General features: G+C 39.0%; 1 protein-coding gene across 1 annotated transcript in view; it reads left to right on the forward strand.

Moving 5' to 3' along the window:
• Positions 1–4,127: 4,127 nt before the first annotated feature.
• PTN (pleiotrophin) overlaps positions 4,128–22,366 on the forward strand; it is a 141,980-nt gene continuing 123,741 nt past the window's right edge. Inside the window, 1 exon segment of the mRNA XM_043967560.1 lies at positions 4,128–4,617. The gene's annotated coding sequence lies outside the window, so the exon portion shown is untranslated.

Here is a 22,366-nt window from a genome sequence, read left to right on the forward strand (position 1 = left end):
CAAGCAGAACAGAGAAGAGAGTTCAGAGGTAGTGCAACAAGTGGTCAAATGAAAGAGAGAGAACTTTAGGCTAAAATAGTCAGGGGAAGCTTCCTGGAAGAAGCAGTTAGTCCCCAAAACGCTACTCTGGGTCCTCTTCCCTTCTCTCTCTGTTTTCCTTTTTTTCTAGGTGAACCCATCAGTTACCATGGGTTTAATTGTAATTTCTTTGCTGATGACTCCCAGGTCTATATATTCAGACTCAGCTTCTCTTTTCAACTTCAGACCTTCATCACCAAATGACTATGAGGTATTTCCAACTGGGTGTCTCAAAGAAATCTATAATGCAAAATTTCCAAAATGGCCTTAGAACAAAGCAATTGTTAGTAAATGGCTAATTGGTTTTTTTGGGGGAAGTATAGACCTTTTTCATCAGGGAAAGAAAAATCATTAAGATCCTTTACCAACATAAGTATTGCAGCCATGATTATATCTCAAGAAGCTTTTGAGTTGAGATATTCAGGATGATTATAAAGAAAGTTATTCAAACCTGGCACAAATAGAAATCAATAACAGTAAAGAATTGGTGAATAAACATCATTTCTATTTCTCATTTCTTTATCTCTAGTTGGACAAAATGAATGCCTTTGCAGATAGAAAGCTTTCTTCAGAGCCAGGAATACCTGGTTCTGCCTTTGATCCATACTGGCTGTGTGACAGTAGGCATGTCACTTAAGTTCTTAGGCTCCTGATAATTCTAGTGACTTCTCTCTATTCATTATTATTTCCAATAGATCTTGTATATAGCTGATTTGTCAGCAGTTGTTTTTATGTTGTCTTCCCATTATTCTGTGAGCTTCTTGAGATTAGGGGCTGTCCTTTACATTTCTTTGTATTCCTAGTGGATAGACTAGTACCTACAACACAGTTGAGAATTTATATTCCTCGAATGACTGACCAAATAACTCTCTAAGGATCTAAGTTATGAGAATAGTAGGCTGCATGGAATCACAGATTTTTTTTAAAAGTTAATTTCTTAGCAAATTCTGTTCCAAACAGTCCATAATCTCTTATCCCTAGTAAATGACTGTCCCTCCTTCTATGAGGTCCACCCAATGTGATCTTCTTCAATTTCCCTCACTCTATACCTTGAAATTCCCTTTTATCTTTGTCCATCCTGTCCTCCTTCCCTGCTTTCTCAGAGGAAATAATGTTCCTTATTCTTTTTTTAAGTTATTTATTTATTTATTTTTATTAAGTGAGGCAATTGGGGTTAAGTGACTTGTCCAGGGTCAAACAGCTAGTATGTTCCTTATTCTTAATAGAGAGGTAGAACTATGTCATGATCCTAACATCTATTCCTACTCTACTCTCAGGACTTTCTCTATCAATTATTCCTTTTCTGTTGAATTTCCATCTCTCCCTCCCTTGCAATGACTTTCTCTCTGGCAAAACCATGCTCAGATCTCTGTAGTACATAACAAACATACAAAACTTTCCCTTAACTTAGTTGATATTGCCAACTGTGAAATTCATCTTATCTCTCCTTCCTTTCCCTTCCAAACTTTCATCAAGCCCAATCCACTTTCTCCTTCCACCCCTGGTAATCTGGTTTCAAATTTCATCATTTTATGAAAGTTGCTCTCTCTAAAGACATTAGTCAAATCTCACCCTCCCAAATATTATTGTTTTTCCCTTTACTTCTTTTACTTTTACCTCTGCAGATTTTTACACTTGACTGACTCATGCATAACAACATATCATCTGTAATGTCCTTCTCATCAATCTCCACCTGTCAAAATCTTACTCATCCTTTAATTCTCAGTTCAGATGCCAATCTTCCCTGATTCTCCTAGTCATAGCCCCTCACTCCATTGTGCTATTTATTCTTGTTTTATATTGTGCTCATATTTTAAGCTCATTGACGTCAGAAGCGATGCTACCATCTTGATCTTTGTATCATCAAAAAGCTTAACATAGTAGCTTGCCCTTAACATATTCTCAATAAATGTATGTTAAGCATGAATAAATATATTAGTAATTGTTCATGGATGTTTGCATTGCTTTAACTTTAGCTCTGCGCAACATACTTGAAATGACAAAAAAATCATTTAACTCAATATTTTATGCTTAGTTGTTTTTCACAGTCACTTTTAAAATGTGAAATATAATTGAGTGAAAGGATGCTAATCTCTGTGTCTCTGTCTCTGTCAATCTGCTTCTGTCTCCATCTTTGTTTCTGCCTCTTTTTCTAGCTCTCTGTTTCAGTCTCTGTCTATCTCTGTCTCTTTCTCTCTTTGATTAATGTACGCACATTGGCACCACTAATAGGCAGACCCTAACAGAAGTCCTAGAAAGCTCACAGGGCTCTTTTGTCAGTCTCATTTTAGAGCCCCAAATCATGGGGGAGAAAAGTGCTTCATAAAAAGCATCTTCATCTTCTTCCTTATCACTTTCATTTATATATTGCTTATACAGTGCTTTGAATTTTACAAAGCTCTTTCCATATATTATCTCAGGTAATCCCCACAACAACCTTGTGATGTGGGTGCTATTCTTTCCATTTTGCTGATGAGAAAGCAGAGTTAGTGGTGAAGTGAGCTGGGTCACACTGGAGAGAAGATTGGAGTTTAGGTCTTCCTGAGGCCAAGTCCCTCTAGTGCCTGATGCCCTAGAGCACCCATCTGTAACTATCCATGCTCCCTGACCCCTGGAGCATTTCATTGGTCTTTTGGGGACTTCAGACATCCATCTGCTGAGTCTTCTTTAGGAGCTCAGTATTTTGTAGTATGTAGTAGTGTGTAAACACAGAGTGTCACTGGGGCTCAGTTTTCTATTAGAAGGTGGATGGAAAGTTCTTTAGGGATTGAATAATTAAACCAGTAGGAACTGCAGGAGGAGGGAATAATGTTCATATTGGCATGAAGAAATATTTGCTCACTTGCTCCATTTCTCCCTAACCCAACTCTGTCCTTTTTCTTTCTACTTTGTCAGAAAAACGGGGAGCAGAGCAACTGTCACAGAGTAAGTGCTAATTAAATGCTTGTTAACTGAGTGACTGACAGATGAAATCCTGCCTCCGACATTTAGTAGCTTTATGACCATGAGCCAATCACTTTATGTGATTGGATATCAGTCTCTTCAGCTGTTAAATGGGTATACTTGATTCACAAACCTCACAGGGTTGTTTTTAGGAAAGAACTTTGTGAGCTGTAAAGGACTCTATAGAAGCAAATTATTTTTGTTTGTTTATTTCTTTTAGACCAAACTATTAATCTAGGCAGCTTCCTATGAGGAAGTTCACTTTCTCTGCAGGTCTTCACCTTCTTTGAAGATTATGCTGAGAGGTTAAGCTACTTGGCCAGGGTCACACAGCCAGGGTACATATCTGAGGCCTTCAGAATCTCAAGGCCAGCTCTCAGAACTGTCAAACATGGGGCCCACAAGTGCCACCCTAATCAGATTAAAATGTAATTGAGAAATGTTCAACAAAATAAAGAAAAATACAAAAAACATAGATAATATGAATATGAAGGCAGCTAGGTAGTGCAGCGGAAGGAATGCCAGGCTTGGAGTCAAGAAGATTCATTCTCATGAGTTCAGATCTGGACTCAGACACTTACTACGTGTGTGACCCTGGGCAAGTCACTTAACCTTGTTTGCCTCAGTTCCTCATCAGTAAAATGAGCTGGGGAAGGAAATGGGAAACCACTCCAGTATCTCTGCCAAGAAAATCTCAAATGGGGTCACGAAGAGTCTGACACTACTGAACAACAACAACACCAAATAGTAATATGTGGTTTTCCAAGTCAATATGCTGCCAGTAGAAATCTTTATATATGGTTCTCTTTGAGTTTGCTGCTACTGCAACACCTGTTGTACTATTATATTATGGTATTAATTGTTATTGGAGATTGCTGGCCTTATCACTTTGATTGCTTTCTTATCTAAACCTGGGCAAAAAGCTCATTGCTCTGAACTGCACAAAGTTTCAGAGAAAAAATGTGATGTCATGACTTCCTTTTGGAAAAACTATTAGTCAAGAAGTCCAATTTTCCCCCCCTTTTTTTTGCTTTTAATGGGAGAGACTGCCCCTCGAATGACCTGCTTTTAATAAGCTTTCCAATCAGCTCACGAGTTAAAAGTGCCCTTGCTTGTGCTAGCTGCCTCACTTTGCCCACTTGCCTCCCTCCCTCATTTCGTTCCCTCCTTCCATTCTTCGGTTACTCTCTGGACTCACTCCCTGTCAAGGCTTAATTGAGTCCAAGGGAGGGTCAGGTTCCCTTGCCTAGGAGTCCAGAAATCTTTCATAGCAAGTCCCAGCAGGCGAGGAAAACCACAGCTGGAAAGGGGGAAAGGAAGAGACAAGTGAGTGATCCTGTCCAGAAGGGAGAGGGAGCAGCTGGAGAAACAGCTTCCTCAGCAGCGGCAGCAGCAGCAGAGAAAGCAGCAGCAGCAGAGAAAGCAGCAGCAGCAGAGAAAGCAGCAGCAGCAGCGGCGCTGTTCCTGCCCCAACTCCTGTCTCTACAATCCAAACTGACAGCCTCATCTCTCTCTCTCTCGCTCTCTCTCTCTTTCTCGCTCTCTGTTGACGACCAACAGCAGCCAGAGAAGTAGAGCGGAGACTCCCAACTCCAAGTAAGTAGGGGCAATTGGAGGAATGTGGGATTTCTTCTGGGTTAGTTTGAAAGCATGAATTTCTACCACCTCGCCTTTCGATATTCTAACGGCAGCCGGGGTGTTCGGCAGCAGTGTGGCTCAGTTTGGGAAGGGGAGATGAGAGGGGTCTTGTAGATCAAGAAAGGAAACTGAGGCAGTCGCGGGTAGTCGCACTGGCGGTCCACTTGTTCTCTCTGCTTTCTGGACGTTAGTGTAGTTTTATGCCAGGGGCTAAGAACCAAGGCGGATTATGCCTCCAATGACCTCATTAGTTCTCGAAAAAGGCTGGTTCTTAGCAGGTGGGTGAGGGGTGGTGGATGAAGGTAAGGCAGACAGGATGTGTGAAAGGACTTTCTTTTGCAGCCCATTCCCTTGCGTCTTCCCAGTGCCACAGTGCTCCCTAGAAGCTTATCCTGACCATCCTCTCGGACCAGTTGGGGCAGGAGTTTGGGGGGCTCCATCTAGTCTCTGCCCGATGATGCTGGCCAATGTTTACAAAGCAGCTGCTGCTCTTTGGCTGGAGAGAGGGCACTGAACAGAGACAGGAGGAACAAGACACGTTCTTCATTTATAGAACACTGGATTTGGAGTTCGAAAATCTAGGGGTTCCAGTTTGGGCCCTGATACTTAGTGCTGTGTTTCTGGGCAAGTATTGAAACCTCTCTCGGTCTCATTTTCTTCATCTATGAAATGGGGATAACCGTATTTGCCTCTCCCACCTCCCCAGGTTGTTTGTGGAGAGCCTTAGCAAACTGAAAATTCATAGAGAAATTGTGTTATTAGTACTATGATGATGAAGCTTGCAAGCCACAATCTAGTAATGATTACTCTCTAAGCTTTAAAAAATGCCCATTCCCACTGTCTCCTATTTAGATTGTAATTTTGAATAAATTCTCCAAAGAGGGACTTGAACTCTTAGATCTTTCTTAAATACATATCCTCATAGACGGGACACTTAGACAAACTCATCAAGTTCTTAAGTAGTGTGTGTGTGTGTGTGTGTGTGTGTGTGTGTGCTGAGTTGCTTTTGTTGAATTTCTCCAATAAGTCTAAAAGAAATAAAGAAAAAAAACACCTCACTTTCTCCTCTTATTTGCCCCCTGACCCCATGAATTTTATACTGGACCCCATATTATTGTTCCCTCTGATTTAGTGACTGCTTTGAAAGTTTAGGGATACCTGGGGTTGGGGTTTGTGCTGAGGGAGGTTGTGGAGAGAAATAAGAGCAGCAAATAAAGGATTTCAAAGTTTCATGGAAAGTTTTCCACCCTTCTGTTGTTGTTTCCACCCCTCATTGGTTTCTTCTTACCATATGAAAGCTGAGGGGATGTGGAGATTCAGGAGATATCAAGGAGTTTCTTTGAACTAATAGGATAATGGAACAATTCCATGATCTCAGCTAAGTGTGGATTTGATGAAACAGCAGAATTTTATTTAACCACTTAATAACATCTTCTGGTCTTAAGGTTGATCAATGCATAGAAATATAAAAGGATGATGGGTGAAGAGACAAAAAAAAAAAGAATTCTTACAACATAGCAAAAGAAGCTTCCCCCCCCCCTTTTTATTAAAAAAAATGAAAACTTGAGTGCTCTTTTGACAGAACCATGTGTACTACCAAAGTAATGACTACATGTACAAGTCTAATGAACTCAAAGGAGAATGGGGTAGACATGGTCCCCCATCTGCTTTGAATTTGCTTCCCTAGGATTGCAAGTTCTTTCAGAATAGAAAGTAATACATGTGATTTTGCATTCATTAGTGGCTTGCTATTGTTGCTTTATTTTAGGATTAATGAATGACTTAAAATGTGTTTTTTTAAAATCTCTAATAGTAATTATATCTATGTATATATAATCATACATTTTTATACATCTATACATACGTTTTCATGTGTGCATACATAGATATGAACATGAGCCTTTAAAATAGTATGTATATATTCTGCATATCTACATATGTGCATATACACACAAATGCGTGTATATAGAATGTATATACATAAAGTAATATTTGTATATACATATGTGTATACATGTATATATATATATATAGAATACACAATGTGTATATATCAGAGGTAGAATTTGAACCTTGCCATATATGTGTATATTCATATAGATACACATATATCCATGTGTACACATCTGCATATGTACGTGTGTAGATACATAGAAAGACAGATATTGTGTATATATGGATGAAGTTCAAATTCTGCCTGTTAATTAAGGACAAGTTATTTGGCTTCTGTGTGTCTTAAATAGATCCTTAGGATTTATCTATTAAGTTTCCTAAGTTAATGAAATTTGGATCCTTCCTATCAATCTCTCAGTGTGTATCCATGTATGTGTATATATTTTGGGTTAGATTTTTTTTTTCATTTGTATAGGGAATTCTCAGAGAGGAAAATCTTTCTGCTCCTGGACTGCAACTGTTCTGCAGAATGTTCTGAGAATTGCTCGGGGACACTGTTAGATAAAGAGACTGACCCAGGATCATACAGTCAGAATGTGTTAGAAGTAGAATGAGATCCAGTCTATCCTGAGAAACTTTATCACTGGATCCACAGCACTGATTCACATCTATGTATTCACACATATCCTTACTATAACCTCACACACATTAGGAGTTTTTCTCATGAGATCTTATATTTTTTTTTGAGAGTTTCTCTCCTCATCCTTCACTTGAAATCATAATCTGACTGATTTAACTCCAGTTATTTTCTGCTGAGACAAATGAATAAAAAATTAGTCCATTTAGTTCCCCCTAAAGTTAATGGTTAACCAAAACCAAAACTCCCTTTAATCTCAACTTAAAAATTAAGAAACAAAGAAAAGTTGAGCTTTAAAAATGGAGGTTTATGGAGTCTGAGAAGGCAGAAGTTTGATGAATTACTTGGAATTTTCTCTGGAAGTACTATACTTGGATTTGGCAATTTTTTGAAAGCTACTATTGATCTAGGATATATATTTGACTCTTCAGGTGAAATCTACTTTAGTGACTCCCAAGAAATGGTTCAAGCTTGGGAGACTTATTGGATATTCCAAGAGTTCTATAGGCAACAATATGAGATGCTTTCAATAGTGTATGGTGCAATAGAAAGCACTTTGTGTTTGGAGCCAGAGGTCCCTGCTTCCAATCCTTATTCTTTCATTTAAGATCTGGGTGATCTTGGGCATGACACATAAACTCTCTGACCCTCAGGTTCCTCAGTTATAAGATAAGATGGTTGTACTAAATGATCTCTAAGATCTCTTTCAGCTTTAAATCTATGATCCTATTATCATAATTTTCATCCATAAAACCAATCTCAGATATACATTTTATTCAGAGGCATTTTTTTTCCACTTGAGAACTCAACACACATACAATATATGCTCTCTTTAATCATGGCTACATCCCTATTGATATGTGGAACCATGGTATAATTGCCTTGGGTTCTTCAGAGGTGACAATGGAGGGAAAGGTGTTTAAATTGGCTTGTGTGAGGCAGGACGGAGGCCAGACCCTAGAATTCTAATTTCTCAGTCCCTAGCTACCTTACTCTCATAATAAGTTGATATGGACCTAAAGAACTGGAGTTGTCCCACTTCCTTTGTTCTGAGGGTCATCTTTATCTTAGGTGGCAACTGACAGTTAACCTCTTCTTTGGTTTTTGAAGGTTAAACTGGTATTTCTTTTTTTTTTTCTTTTTTCTTTGTTTTCTTTCTTTCTTTTTTTTTGTGGGGCAATGAGGGTTAAGTGACTTGCCCAGGGTCACACAGCCAGTAAGTGCCAAGTGTTTGAGGCTGGATTTGAACTCAGGTCCTCCTGAATCCAGGGCCAGTGCTTTATCCACTGTACCACCTAGATGCCCCCAAACTGGTTCTATTTCCAGGCAAAGTGGATTCTTTTGAATACCTGAAGGAGAATTCCACTGGAACCAATATCCATCTGGGCAGTGGCTTTAGTCTCCTCGTATTTTCCTAGCTGACTTTTGTTATTATGTACTTGACCATGAAGCCAAATGGGGATCAACTGTAATAGTAAAAAAATCTCTCTCCTTTGACGGCTGTCCCAATGAATCAATCAACAGAAGGTCTTTAGTCTCCAGGTGGGCACCAGGTCACTGAACACATCCCCTGGGTAATAAGAAGGTTCTGAAATGGGCCAATCTAACTCTTTACTCTGGCAGTACAACCCTTTTCCATCTGGAGCTGATTAGTTTGTGAAGAATTTGGGCTGTGACCTCACCTTTTTGGAGGCCATTCAGCATTCTTGATGCTTCTGGCAGACTCAGGGTCTACCTACAGGCTCATTTTCCATCCATTCAATAGCATTCTTGTATATGGTGCATTTTCCATAGATCATCTAACTCTTCTGAGGTAGTAAAATCTGATGATAAAAATCATTTTGCTTTTGATATTTAATTAGCTCAAACATAAAGCTCCTGAGGACTCAAACCTAAGTGGTCAGAAGATATGATCTGTATGGGGATATTGTGCATTTGCTTATCTATGATATCATGATGTGGTGGTGGCAGGCAGGATTTGAATTAAAAAAAACATGGGTTCGAGAACCAGCTCTGCCACATATTAACTGTATGACCATGAACAACGTGCTTAAACTTTCTAGGTCTCAGTTTCATCATAATAAAATGAAGGAGTCTGACCAAGTGATGATTTCTGTGTTTGCTCTTCACTTTTAAATCTAAACCCTTTGACTGATATGTATATTGTGCAAACATGACAGATCCATCATTGATTCTCGATGTCATAAGGACAGGCAAAGAATAGAGTAAGCCAATCCAGCTCAGTTTCAGAAGAAACAGAAGGGGAATTAGTTTAGGATCAGCTTCACCTTTCATTTTGACATGGTTTGAGAAATAATGAGGATGCAGTTGCCCCCACTAGACTTCACTATAGAAGCTATTTCTTAAAAGGTAAAACTGTTTAGAAAGTAGCTAAAGAAAGATCTTAATCATGAATTTCCTAAAAGTGAGATTCCTAGAACCCCCGGTTTCCCATCCAGAAAGCATTCCATTGGTGAATTACACCAACCCCTAAGGAAATGAGTCATAATAAATAGAATTCTTATCCATCTTCCAGGAATATGTCTGAATAAAAAACCCAAAGTACACAGATAATATTCTAATGCATCATATTAATATTAATTAATAAAGGAACAAACATTTATTAAGTGCCTACTATGTACCAGACACAGGGTTAGGTATTGGGGATACAAAAGTTACTGCTATCTTGTTGGTGCCTGACCACTCCCCTTTGTTCTTGCCTACTCTCCCTCCCCCCTCAGAGTTTAATTTCCTATTCCGCTAACCCACCTTATCCATCTTTCACTATCTACCAAGTTACACAATTGTTCATTAATTATTTCTTTCTCTGTCTTTATAGGGTGTCCCAAAAATCTTAGTATAGCTTTAAATTGCACTAAGACTTTTGGGGCACCTGAGTTTTCTGGGAAGGTCTGCTGTTTCTGGAGTGTATAGGAATGAATTATTCCTATCAGTGAGACTTTTTTATAGTTGGGTTATTGGAAGCTGGTTTGGGAGTTCATGTAACATCTGTTGATTGATCCTACATTTTCCATCTAAAATAGATATTGCTCCTCTTCATTTCTATCTTCTGGGCAAACTGGGTCTTTTTGCTGTTGTCTAATACATGCCATCCCATTTCCTGCATTTGTGCCGTTTTCACCCATTGCTGGAATGCTCACCCTCCTGATCTCTAGCTTCAGGTTTAGTGCTGACTTCTCCATGCGGCCTCACTTGATTCTCTGAGTTATTTGAGGCTCCTTCACATCCCAAGTCACTGTGAATTTATTTTGTCTATATTCTTTATTTAATTTTTTGTGAGCACGTCCCTCACCCTCACCCACACATGTCTCCACCTATTAGACTGTTAACTCTTTTTTAAGGGAAGTTTATTGTACTTTTGCATTTATATCCTTACCACTTAGAAGAATGGGTGGCACATAGTAGGTGCTTAATCAATGCCTATTGATGATTATTTTACATTTTGGTCAGGGTATTACTACAGTCCAAAGCATATCATCCACTTTAGCCTTAGATCTCAAACCTAGCTAAGCTCAGCATTTGTTTATATCATCCTAAGAAATGTTGGCCCTCATCCCTATTCCTTGAACTTACTTCAGCAGAATGTACACCATCCTAATTCCACATTCATTCTGCTTTCTGTCCCTGTCCTTCACATTTCTGGCCCAACACAACAGTTTTTTCTGTGGTCAACTGAGAAAGCAACATTCTTACTATGTGGGCAGACCTGTATGATATGCTATGAGATAAAAAGAAATAGAATACACACACAGTCCCCTGCCCTCAAAGAGCTTATAATTTTAGTGATCAACTTTGTCCCCAAATACAAACAAGAAATACTACTTGCCCAAAAGATATTTCATGAAAATAACATGTAATTTAAGCAAGAATCACTAGTGTGCTCCTAATTATGTAATCCAATGGCGTTTTATTAATTCTCACCTTGATTTCTCAGCAACATTCTGTACTCTGTACTTGATTTCTGTGTTGATCTATATAACTTGTTTCTTTCAGGGTTTGAGGGAGGGAGAGAGAGAGAAAGAGAGAGAGAATCACTCAAAGACTCACCCCAGTGTTTGCTGTTTAAAAATAACAAAGGAAAAGTTAGGCAGGGTGCAATGACATTCACATTCCCAACCACTTGCTTGAATGTCTGCACCTGCATAGCCTGCTGGCATCTCAGTATTTTTTAAACAACTTGTTCAACATTAAACTTTTCATATTATTAAATTCCTTCTTTGCCTCCTTCCCTTACTATCTTCCAGTTCCAAATAAGTTACTCTTCTTTGTTACTCTGTTTATGTTAATGACAGCTTATGCACCCAGACTTGAAACCTTGGTATGATCTTAATTTCCCATACAACTTTTATGCTATATTCCCATTGGGAGGTCAACCTTTACTGATGAGCAGCTGAGGGAACTCCTTCCTCCCTTTTCTGAGGAAATAGGTATCACATCTAAATCAGTACCCATGGGAGATGATTAACCCAGAGACAGACCACCATGTCAGGAACTAGAATCCAAAAATTTAAGGGATTAGATGGGAGCAAAAATCCAAGGTTCAGAACAGAAGTATAAAACCAAGGAGGTCTGCATGAAAATCTGGAGGCATAGTACTATGGATGTCTGCAAAATGACTCTTCGTCTCATGTAATAGCCCTTTGTATACAGCTTTGTTCTTTTATTGTGTGTTACCCAACCATGCTTTGCTCTCACATGCATCATGATCATGAGCTAACAATGCACTAAAACCCATTCTCAGATACTGTTCCAAAGTGTCTTTCAGGTCTATCATGTTCATTACATTTCTACAGACACCATATTGATTTGGACCCTTATTATCTCATGTATATTCATTTAAAGGGATTATCCTTGGGGGCAGCTAGGTGGTGAAGTGGATAAAGCACTGGCCCTAGATTCAGGAGGACCTGAGTTCAAATCCAGTTTCAGACACTTGACACTTACTAGCTGTGTGACCCTGGGCAAGTCACTTAACCCTCATTGCCCCACAAAAGAAAGAAAGAAAAGGAAGGAGGAAAGAAAGAAGGAACGAAAAAGGGATCATCCTTAACTGCTGGGTTTCTGGTCACTGTTTACTCCTTGTTAACTCATTCTAATCATGCACTTGTTCTTATTTCAAAATGAGACACTAAAGAAGGAACAAAGTTCCCTACCTTTAGTTGTGGATTTGGGGTAAAGTTTTGTATAGTGCCCAGGCACTCATGGTTTCCAGTGGAATGTTTCCTAAAGTAAAACCACATAGGGGCAGCTAGGTGGCACAGTGAATAAAGCACTGGCCCTGGATTCAGGAAGACCTAAGTTCAAATCTGGTCTCAGACACTTGACATTTACTAGCTGTGTGACTGGGCAAATCACTTAACCCTCATTGCCCCACAAAACCAAAACAAAACAAAAAGAAAAGAAACAAGATCACATGCACTTTCCACCTCAATTCCCCTGCCACCACCATCTCAGAGTTGGAGGGGATGTTAGGGACCATCTAAGCCAATCCATACCTGGATGAACACCTCCTCGAAGACATCTCTGATAAAGTGATGAGTCATCCTTGTAGACCTCCATTGATGGGAAATTACCTACTTGTCATTAGCCTATTACACATTAGGATAGCCCTGCTAATTTCAGAGTTTTCCTCAGGCTATGTTTTCCCCTTCAACTTTAACTCTCATCCCCCAGTCCACTGAATAAAAGTCATTACTGATGCTGTGAGCTAAATACTTTTATCCCCCTTCCCCTCGAAGCGCTATTATAGGAATCTTGTCAGAATTCTCCTTATCCTCTAATTAGATCTGACTGTACAGCAAAGTCAATGGGACCCATTCTAGGATATTTAAAGCAAAATATGCCAAAATTTGAGTTCATCTTCTTTCCTCATCTAAGCCATTCCTAAGATTCCCATGATCTTTCCCAGTTTTTTCCATCCTACCATAGTATGTCCCCTAGTCCTGTAACTTTAGTGTTGTCTTCAGTCTCTATGAGTGGTTGTTCAGTGTCTGGCTCTTCAGGACACTGGGTTTTCTTGGCAGAGATACTAGAGTGGTTTGCCATTTCCTTCTCAAGCTAATTTTACAGATGGGGAAATTGAGGCAACCAGGGTTAAGTCACTTGCCCAGGATCACACAGCTGATTCGTGTCTAAGGTTGGATTTGACCTCAGGAAAATGAGTCTTTATGAGACCAGGCCCAGCACTCTATCAATTATGCCTCCTAGCTACCCCATGAGCAGTACATTGTGTTATACTGCTATTCCTACAAAAAGTCACCAACCCTTTCCTACCTTCAGTTATATCCATCACCTTAATATACATTGGAATCACATAATTTCTATAGACCAAACCATCTCTGAATTCACATAACTTTCTCAGTTCTATAACTCATATCTTTGAGACTATGTGTTCTTTTTAGAAGCAAAATTTTAATAATCGACTCCTGGGCAGACATAACATTTTATTTTTTAAAGTGATTTCACCTTTTAAAAATAATGTTTTACTGGTTTCTTTTTTGCATAACTATTTATGAATATGTTATCTCCCTCTCACACATGTACATATAGGTTGATTTCCCTCTTGTAACAAAGAGCAGTTTAACAAAACATAGCCGACATATCTCATAGTATAAGATAATAATAGTTAGCATTTATATAGTGTTTTAAGGTTAACAAAGCACTTTGCATATATAACCTCATTTAAGCCTCACGACAACCCCAGGAAGTTGGTGCCATTTATTATCCTTATTTTGCAGATGGAGAAGATGAGGTTGATAGAGGTTAATTGACTTGATCAGGGTCACACAGTTAGTAAGTATCTGAGGTAGGATTTGAACCCAGATCTTTCTAACTTTAAAGCTAGCTCTCTATGCACTGGTCAACCCAGCTGCTTGGAGAGTATTTGTAATATGATGTCTGTTCCCCATTTCTCTGGTTAAGAGAGTACAGTGAATTTCCTCAGCTGCTTCTCATTTACTCAAATGAGAAAATATATGCAAATCACTGTATAAATCCTAAAGTACTATAGAAATGTTAGCTATTTTCTTCATCATCATCTCATCAACCAAGACTGGTCATTACAATTACTCAGAGTTTGGCCTCATTTTAGCATTTATTTTTCACTTACATTTTTGTAGTCACAGTGTATATTGTTCTCCTGATTCTGATTACTTCAGTATCTTTATCATTTGGCAGGTCTTCTCATTTTTTCTTTATTTTCTTCGTATTAATTTCTTTTGTGATAATAATATTTCACAACATTCAACAGTTTGTCTGGCCAGTCCCCAAATAAATGGGCATTGACTTCGTTTCCAGCTTTTGTTTAGTATTCCTATCTTAAAAGTTTTATTGTGAGTCTTTTGGTTCATATTACTAAGTGATAAAATATTTTTAAAGCTCTTAACACAGTGGCTGGCATATAGTCAGTGCTTAATAAATGCTTGTTCTTTTTCTCCTTTGTATGGGGTTTTTCTTTCTGTCTTTAATCTCCTTGGGGCATATACCCAGTAATTGAATCTCTGAGAAAAAATGTACACTTTTGTGACTTTGCTCTCACAATTTAAAATCATTTCCCAGAATTGTTAGATTAAGTTACAATTCCATATTTTTCCACAGCCCATCCAGCATTAACTTTCTTCAATTTTTGTCATTTTTGGCAGTTTGCTCAGTTTAAGGTATTTATTTTCTCATTTTATGGCATAAGTAGGGCAGATACTGTTAATGTCATTTACAGATAAGTAAACTGAGGTTGAACTAACTACATGAGGTAATTAACCCAAAGTCAAATAACTAGTAAGTGGGATTGCTGTAATGGTACTGGTTGTCTCCTGATTCTCACTTCAGACTATGTCTTCCTACCTTTGCAATGAAATACGTGCCAATCCCAACTGTTGGAGAAACCAAATCCAGATACCCTAGTTTGGCTTAATGGATACTTGATGTGTAGTCACATGAAATTTCGTCCCTCATTCTCTGTAAAGACTTTGCTTCTCACTCTCAACTAATTATAGTCATGGCACTCCAAGTTGTATGTAATCATCAAATCTTCTCTTACACTGTAAGCTTCTTCTATTTTTCCCACTCGGTCCATTTTGCACACACAGTATGAACTTAACCAGTGGTGTTAATAATGGTGTTAATGAGGCAGCACTGGTAATCACTGCTGCTGAGGTTAGGAAGCTAGACCTCTTTCTAGAACTCTATTTGGAGCCCAATCAGGCAGTTGCTATGGAGTCAAGCCATCACCATAATCTCTCACTGTCCTAACCCTATGGAACTGTATTCCTATTTGTGCCTTCTCCATGCTTTGATTTACAGAGAAGATAATGTCCAAGGCACTAGCTTCCTACTTTATCTTTTGCAGGCTGGGTGAGAAGCCTGTGAGTGAGATGGAATCAGTGTAAAAATCCTGGAGACCAAAACAAGAGGCACACAGAATCAAAAGCACCCAGAGAAAAGTGAATGGGATGGTGAAAAAGCTAAAAACAAAACAAAACAAAAAACAAAACACCTTGTATGCCGATAAGCAAAAGAAGCTTGAGATGTTTAGTCTGGAGAAGAAAAGGTTTGGAAATGTGGAGCAGGGCATGATTGTTGTCTTTAAAGGGAGGAAGTGTGAACATCAGAGGATATGGGTTTTGCTTCTGCCTAGGACACTTACTGAATATCATTGGGCAAAGTCCTTTTTTGTTCTCATCTTCCTCATCTTTGTAATGATAGTATTGGAAGAGATAGCCTCTGAGATCCTTTCCTGTTCCAAACCTTCATCCTATGTATATGACAGGCCATCATATAGAAGAAAGAATAAGCGTGACCTGTTTGCTCCCTCAGTAGAAAAAAAAAACTGATTGAACATTCTGGAGAGGCAATATAATTCAATATAATTAAAACCTTCCTAATAAGTAGAATTGTCTGAAAAAATGAATGGACTGTCTCTGGAGGTACTAATGAGTCATTCCAGTGTGTGTGTGTGTGTGTGTGTGTGTGTGTGTGTGTGTGTGTGTTTGACATGGCCAACGAGGAAACTTGTTTTGCTTTGCCACATGTTTGTAATGGGAGGGAAGAAAACAAAAAACAAAAAAACAAAAAACAAAAACAAAAAAACAGGTCCTTACCAGAGATTTTCTAAAGCTCTCCTTCTTCCCATTACTCCCCATCTTGTGAACAATAGGCAGGACTAGCTCTAACTCCTCCTCTTCTGCTGCTTTCCTTGCTTTCTCTACTCAATTGGTGATTTCCTCTTTTATCTACTTTGAGTATAAATGTGTGGGGGCAACAGGGTAGGTTAGAAGGGGTACTCAATTGAGAATCAGAAAACATGCATTTCTTGACCCTGAGGGAAAGATTAGAAGTAAGGGGAGGAGTTTGCTGAATAGTAGATTTTAATTTGCTGTAAGGAAAGTTTTTCTAAGTATTGCTGCTGAGTAAAAGTGGAATGAATGGTCTGCCTCAAGAGGTCTCTAAGCATAGATTGGGGAATAACCTGTAAAGAGGGAATTCCTGTTCATATAGGAGTTGAACTAAAGAAATAGGTTCCTTTTGGTCTAGAGATTCTGTGGGTTCAGCTGTGTGACCTTTGGCAAGTTACCAAGTTTCTGTGGACCTCAGTTTGTTCATCTATAAATTGAGACCAGAGTAATTGCAGACAGCTTAGCTGGACTCCTAGACTTGGAGTCAGGAAAACTTGGGATGAATCATGCTTACTAGTTGTATGAGAAGGGCAGCTAGGTGGCATAGTGGATAGACTGCTGGGTCTGGAATCAGGAAGACTTATATTTATGAGTTCAAATCTGGCCTCAGACACAATATCTGTGTGACCCTGGACAAGTCACTTAAGCCTGTTTGCATCAGTTCCTTATCAGAAAAATTAACTGGATAAGGAAATGGCAAAGCATTCTAGTATCTTTGCCAAAAAACCCCAAATGTGGTCACGAAGAGTTGTACACAATGGAAAAATGACTAACAGCAAAAGTTGCGTGACGATAGACGTCACTTAAAACCTCTAAGTCTTAGTTTTGTCATCTGGAATGTGGTGGAAATAATAACATACAGTTTTTATGAGGCTTGAATGTATGCAAACAACTTTGCAAACTTCAAAGCACTTTATGAATTTTGGTTATTAGCATTATTTTAATTGCATATTATTTAATAGAAAATCTTATGAGAATTCCAAGTATACACACATTATTTATTGCAGAAAGATCAAGTAAATACATGGCATTGGGGGATAAGGGGACAGTGAACAACTTGTTTGGGATAATTAGAAACAATCCAAGCTTTTGTTATGTGACCCAGAGCATTTGGCACCTCAGGAACCACTGTAAAAGCATTTGCCCATTTCTGGATGATAATCATCAAAAATTTCGTTAAAAATAAAAATGAGGCGACAAGGGACTGCCATATGCAAAGGCAATTGAAGGACCAGTGGTTGTTTGGCCTGGAAAAGAGAAAACTTGGGGGGGGGGTGGGGGGGTATGACAAATTCTTTATGTATTGACAGGCAGCTGTGGCATTTGGGGAAAGCCTTGGAATTTGAGTTACAAAAACTCAACTCTGCTACTTTCGAGTTTTTTTTTTTACCTTAAGCAAGTCACTTCAATTCTTTGTCTTAGAATCTCATCTGTAAAATGGAGATGATAATGCATCCACCGACTATCCAACCCACAGAATGGCTTTGAAGGCCTTAAGGTATGATTGGCATAGAAAAGTAGAATGATGTAATTGACAGAGCCCTAGACTTGAGAGTCAGGATAGATCTGGGTTCAAATTCCACCTCTGACACTTCCTAGCTATATAACCACTGGGAAATAAGTCTTTTGATCTCTCTGAGCACCAGTTTCTTCATCTGTAAAATGGTGGGGTTGGATTAGATTGCCTCTGAAGTCTCCTCTAGCTCTAAATCTCTGTTGTTATCTAAAGGGCTCTCGAAATGTCAGCTATTATTAAATTTGAAGGGCTGGCATGTGGAAGGAGGATTACAGCTATTTGATGTGTCCTTTTAAGAGGGCACAAGTAGGAGCAATGGGGAGAAAGTACCAATAGTGGAGTACAATTTAGATGGAAAAAATAATAATTCGCCCCAAATTAGAGCTGTCTACATATGAAATGGGGGTGTAGTGAGTTGCATGTCTCTGTAGGTCCTTAAACAGAGGCATCTTGTGCAGGCTATTGTAGAGGAGAGGAGATATTGCTCAGGGGAGAAGGCTGGACAAGATGACTCGTGAACTCTCTTGCAACCCTAGAATTCTATTGCTAGAACCATCATACAGATTTTCTGATCTGTGATAAGTGTTCATGCCTCTTTATTCAGAAACTTTGCACTTGAATTATATGCTCAAGAATCTCATGAGTCACTGAAAGAGAACCCTACAGTCATCTTTAACAGTGTTAGCAGGCCCTTCTTGAATTCTCTGTGTGTGTATGATGATATCTCTTTAATTTGGCACTTTTTCTTTATCAGAGACATTTCTTTCATTATTTTCTCACTTGATCCTCATATAATAGCTACATGTGTTTGGCAGCATAATACCATCATGCCCATTTTTCAGATGAAGAAACCAAGGCTTGGAAAGTTGAAGTACCTTGACCAGGTTCACAAGGTAATTAGCAAAGATCTAGAACTTGAACCCCGGTCAATCAATTCTCAATCTACTGCTTTTTCTCATTCTTTGCATTGACAACCAAAACAGAAATCAAAGTTTTCAGAAGGGTTCATTTTATTCCTCCTAAGTCAGAAGTGTCTCTACACATCCATTGGGTTCTTATTTCAGATACCAGAAGAGTTTCTGGAGTTTTATCAAATCAGACTTTTTGTTTTGTCAGCAGAGAAATTAGATGGTGTTTTTCAGTGACTGGACCTCAACTAGCCAGCCACACAAAAAACAGGATTACAAACTTTCTTTGAAGTATTCAGAAGCTTTAAGGGATCTATGGGGTTTTCCCCAAGGTTCTAATTGTAAGGGAAAGGAAGTAATTTAAAATTACTTCTTAGAGATTTCAATGTGTGTGTGTGTGTGTGTGTGTGTGTGTGTGTGTGTGTGTGTGTGTGTGTGAGTGTGAGTGAGTGAAATGCAGGAGACAAGGGTAGAGCCATGGAAAGAGTGATAAAATTGGAGATATGGTATTGGAGTTCAATCCCGGTTGTGCCACCTGAGTGACCTTTGCCAAGATATTTAACATGCTTGTACCTCAGTGTCCTTATCTATAAAATAAGGAGTGTTGGATTAGATCACCTCTGAAGTCCCTTCCAGCTGTAATTGGTAATTGTATGCAAACTTGAATGAGTCACAGTTGATCTTCCCTCTCTTCCCTCAATGGAACCCTGACTCCAGAGCTAGGTGGGAAAAGGCACCTGGGCTATCTATGGACTCCTTTGTCTCTTTCAAGGCACAATCACCTCTTAGAGTCAGTCTGAAGATCCCCAGTTGTTCTGGGCTGATGAACCAACTTTCTGATGCATGTTATCTCATGATACTTGGCACTCAGGCATAATTTTTTTGCTCTACCATTATAGGTGATGAATACAGTACAAATGGCCAGCCTGTAGTTTGACACTCACATTCATGATTATAGAAGAAGACTGAAATCAATTTCTGTTATTATCTAATCCAGCACTGGGGTTTCTACCAACATGAATAACCAATAAGGAAAAAAAATCAGCCTTAGCTGGAAATAATTTTCAGGTACAAAGCCTTCCAGTCAATGAATACTGAGTTTCCATGCTTAGTAATGTCTGTCACACATTAGAGAAACATCTGGAAAAGTTGGCTCCACCATTTCTGAGCTGTGTAACTATGGGCAGATTTCAGCCCCTGTCTGGATCTCAGTTTCTCCACTTGTCAAATAAGGAGGTTGGGCCCAATGATCTCTGTCTCCTTAGAAAGCTAATATTCTATGATTCAAAATAGTCCAAAAGTGATTCAGTAATAATAGGTTGGGACCTTGAGCTTGAAAGAGAGATTTGGGATCAAATAATAATCCTGCCACTCACTACCAATGTGATCTCTTCTAAGCCAGTTCATTTCTTTAGGCTTCATTTTCTTTACCTGCAAAATTAGATATTTGGACTAGACCAAGTAGCCTCCCAATCTCTTTCAAACTTTGGATTAATAGGTCCCAGGATAAGGTCCATGTCATGTTTAAATTGTCATTTTACCCAGTGCCTCTCACAACTGTCTGTTATACTGTGTATGTGTATATCTATATATCTCTCTACATATCTATCTCTATATTTACATATATTATATACCCATTTATTTATATTTCTATTGGCTTGTTTTTTTATATGTCTATAGCTATCTATTATCAGTATAGTGGGAAGGGTCTTGGACTGAAGGAGTTTGGAAAGATCTTTGTCAATTTAAATCTTACCTCTGAACTAACTTTGTGGCCTTGGAAAAGGAAGAAAGATGATGAGGATATGGGGGAAGTTGGTTAAATTTATAATGATGATTAAATAGTAAAAATAATAGGTCACATTTATATAATTAGAAAGCCCTTTCTTCTCATCTAATTCCAATAGCCCTGTGAGGGGAGTCACACACCTATTTTATGGAAGAAACTGAAGTTAAGTGACTTGACCACAAAGTACAGGAATTGAGAATCAAACCTAGGTTTTCTGGATTCCATGTTGAGGTATTTCTATTATGCAATGTTGGAAAAGGTTCAGGTAGCTGGAAGGGAGACCCATCCAAAAGAGAGAAGAGCTTGAGACATAAAGGGTGTTTTCCTAATATGGCTGATCCATAGGCAAATTACCCTGACCCTTTAGACCATTCTTGCCCAGAGGAGCAAGCTGACTTAGGCAGTGTTCATTGAGATTTCTCCCAAGTGGATTTGTTTTGTTTGTTTTTTAAATCTCCCTTGGCTCCAGATGCCTCTTGGCATAATATTCCTGTGAAGCCAAGCCAGCACTGTGTGCTGCTCCCCTGCCCCCTGCCTTTTTCTTTGCAAAGGAAGTGTTTGAAGACAAATCTTATTCAGCTGTTCTACTGAAATGCTCTTTTTCCCCAAAGAAGAAGTCTGACCTGAGAAATATCAGGCTCATTGGTAAAAGTTTAGAAATCTGGGGGCCTGAGCTAATTTTTTCTGGGGGAGCTCTCCTCCTCTGGTCTATTGCTTCCCCAAAATAATGTCTTTTACTATGGAGTGTGTGTGTGTGTGTGTGTGTGTGTGTGTGTGTGTGAGAGAGAGAGAGAGAGAGAGCCAGCCAGACAGACAGACAGACAGACAGACAGAAACAGAGACAGAGAAACAGAGACAGAGACATAGACAGTGAGTGACAGATGGGCAGAGATACAGAGAGAAATAGCAGGAGAGAAAGAAAAACAGACAGGCAGACAGACAGAGACAGAGATAGAGTAGTTAAGTGGCTTACCTTTAAATTGGTAGGTAGTCTGAAATAATTTTGTTACTTTACCACAACAATTATTGCTTCCACAGTTGCCCCCTTCCATTTTTGCCCCTTCTGGTCCTTTTATTACTAGGATCACAGATATAAATAAAGTGAAAAGGGATCTCAGAAGCCCCTGAATTCAACCTCTTCATTTGACAAGTGAGAAAACTGAGATGCAGAAAGGTTAAATGTAAACCCAAGGTTACACAAGTAGTATGAGAGGTGAGCTACTTCTCCTCTTTCCCCTTCCCTTTTTCTCTCTTTCCTCCTTCTCCTTTTCCTCCTACCTTCAGGGCCAAACGGTCTTTGTGAGTTGCTATGGTCACTTCCTAATTTGTTTATTCTACATTTATTCTGATTTGTTATTTTAGTTATTCTAATTTGTTTATCTAGTTCCAATTTTCATCCATGTGCCATGCAATGCTGAAGTCAAAGTTCAAACTCAGAAGAAATTCTGAGAGTGTAGAGACGATGAGAGAGTGCTGCACCTAGCATTAGAAAAGCCTCAGTGTAAGTACAGTAGAGTGGTGCAGGGAGAGGACCCTACCTCTAACACTTCCTTCATAACCAGGTCAAGGTACCCACCTCTCCAGGCTTCAACTCCCTGGTAGGTGAATGAGGGCATTGGACTAGATGACTTCTAAGGCCACTTCCAGCTCTAAATCTATGACCTTATAACATAGTTGGGCCTGGACTCTCCATATGATACTTACATGACTTTGGATAAGTCACTTCACCCCCGCCCCAGCCTCATTTTCTTTGTTTGTAAAATGATGTCTTCC

This window comes from Dromiciops gliroides, chromosome 5, assembly GCF_019393635.1.
Source record: "Dromiciops gliroides isolate mDroGli1 chromosome 5, mDroGli1.pri, whole genome shotgun sequence".
Classification (NCBI taxonomy): domain Eukaryota; kingdom Metazoa; phylum Chordata; class Mammalia; order Microbiotheria; family Microbiotheriidae; genus Dromiciops; species Dromiciops gliroides.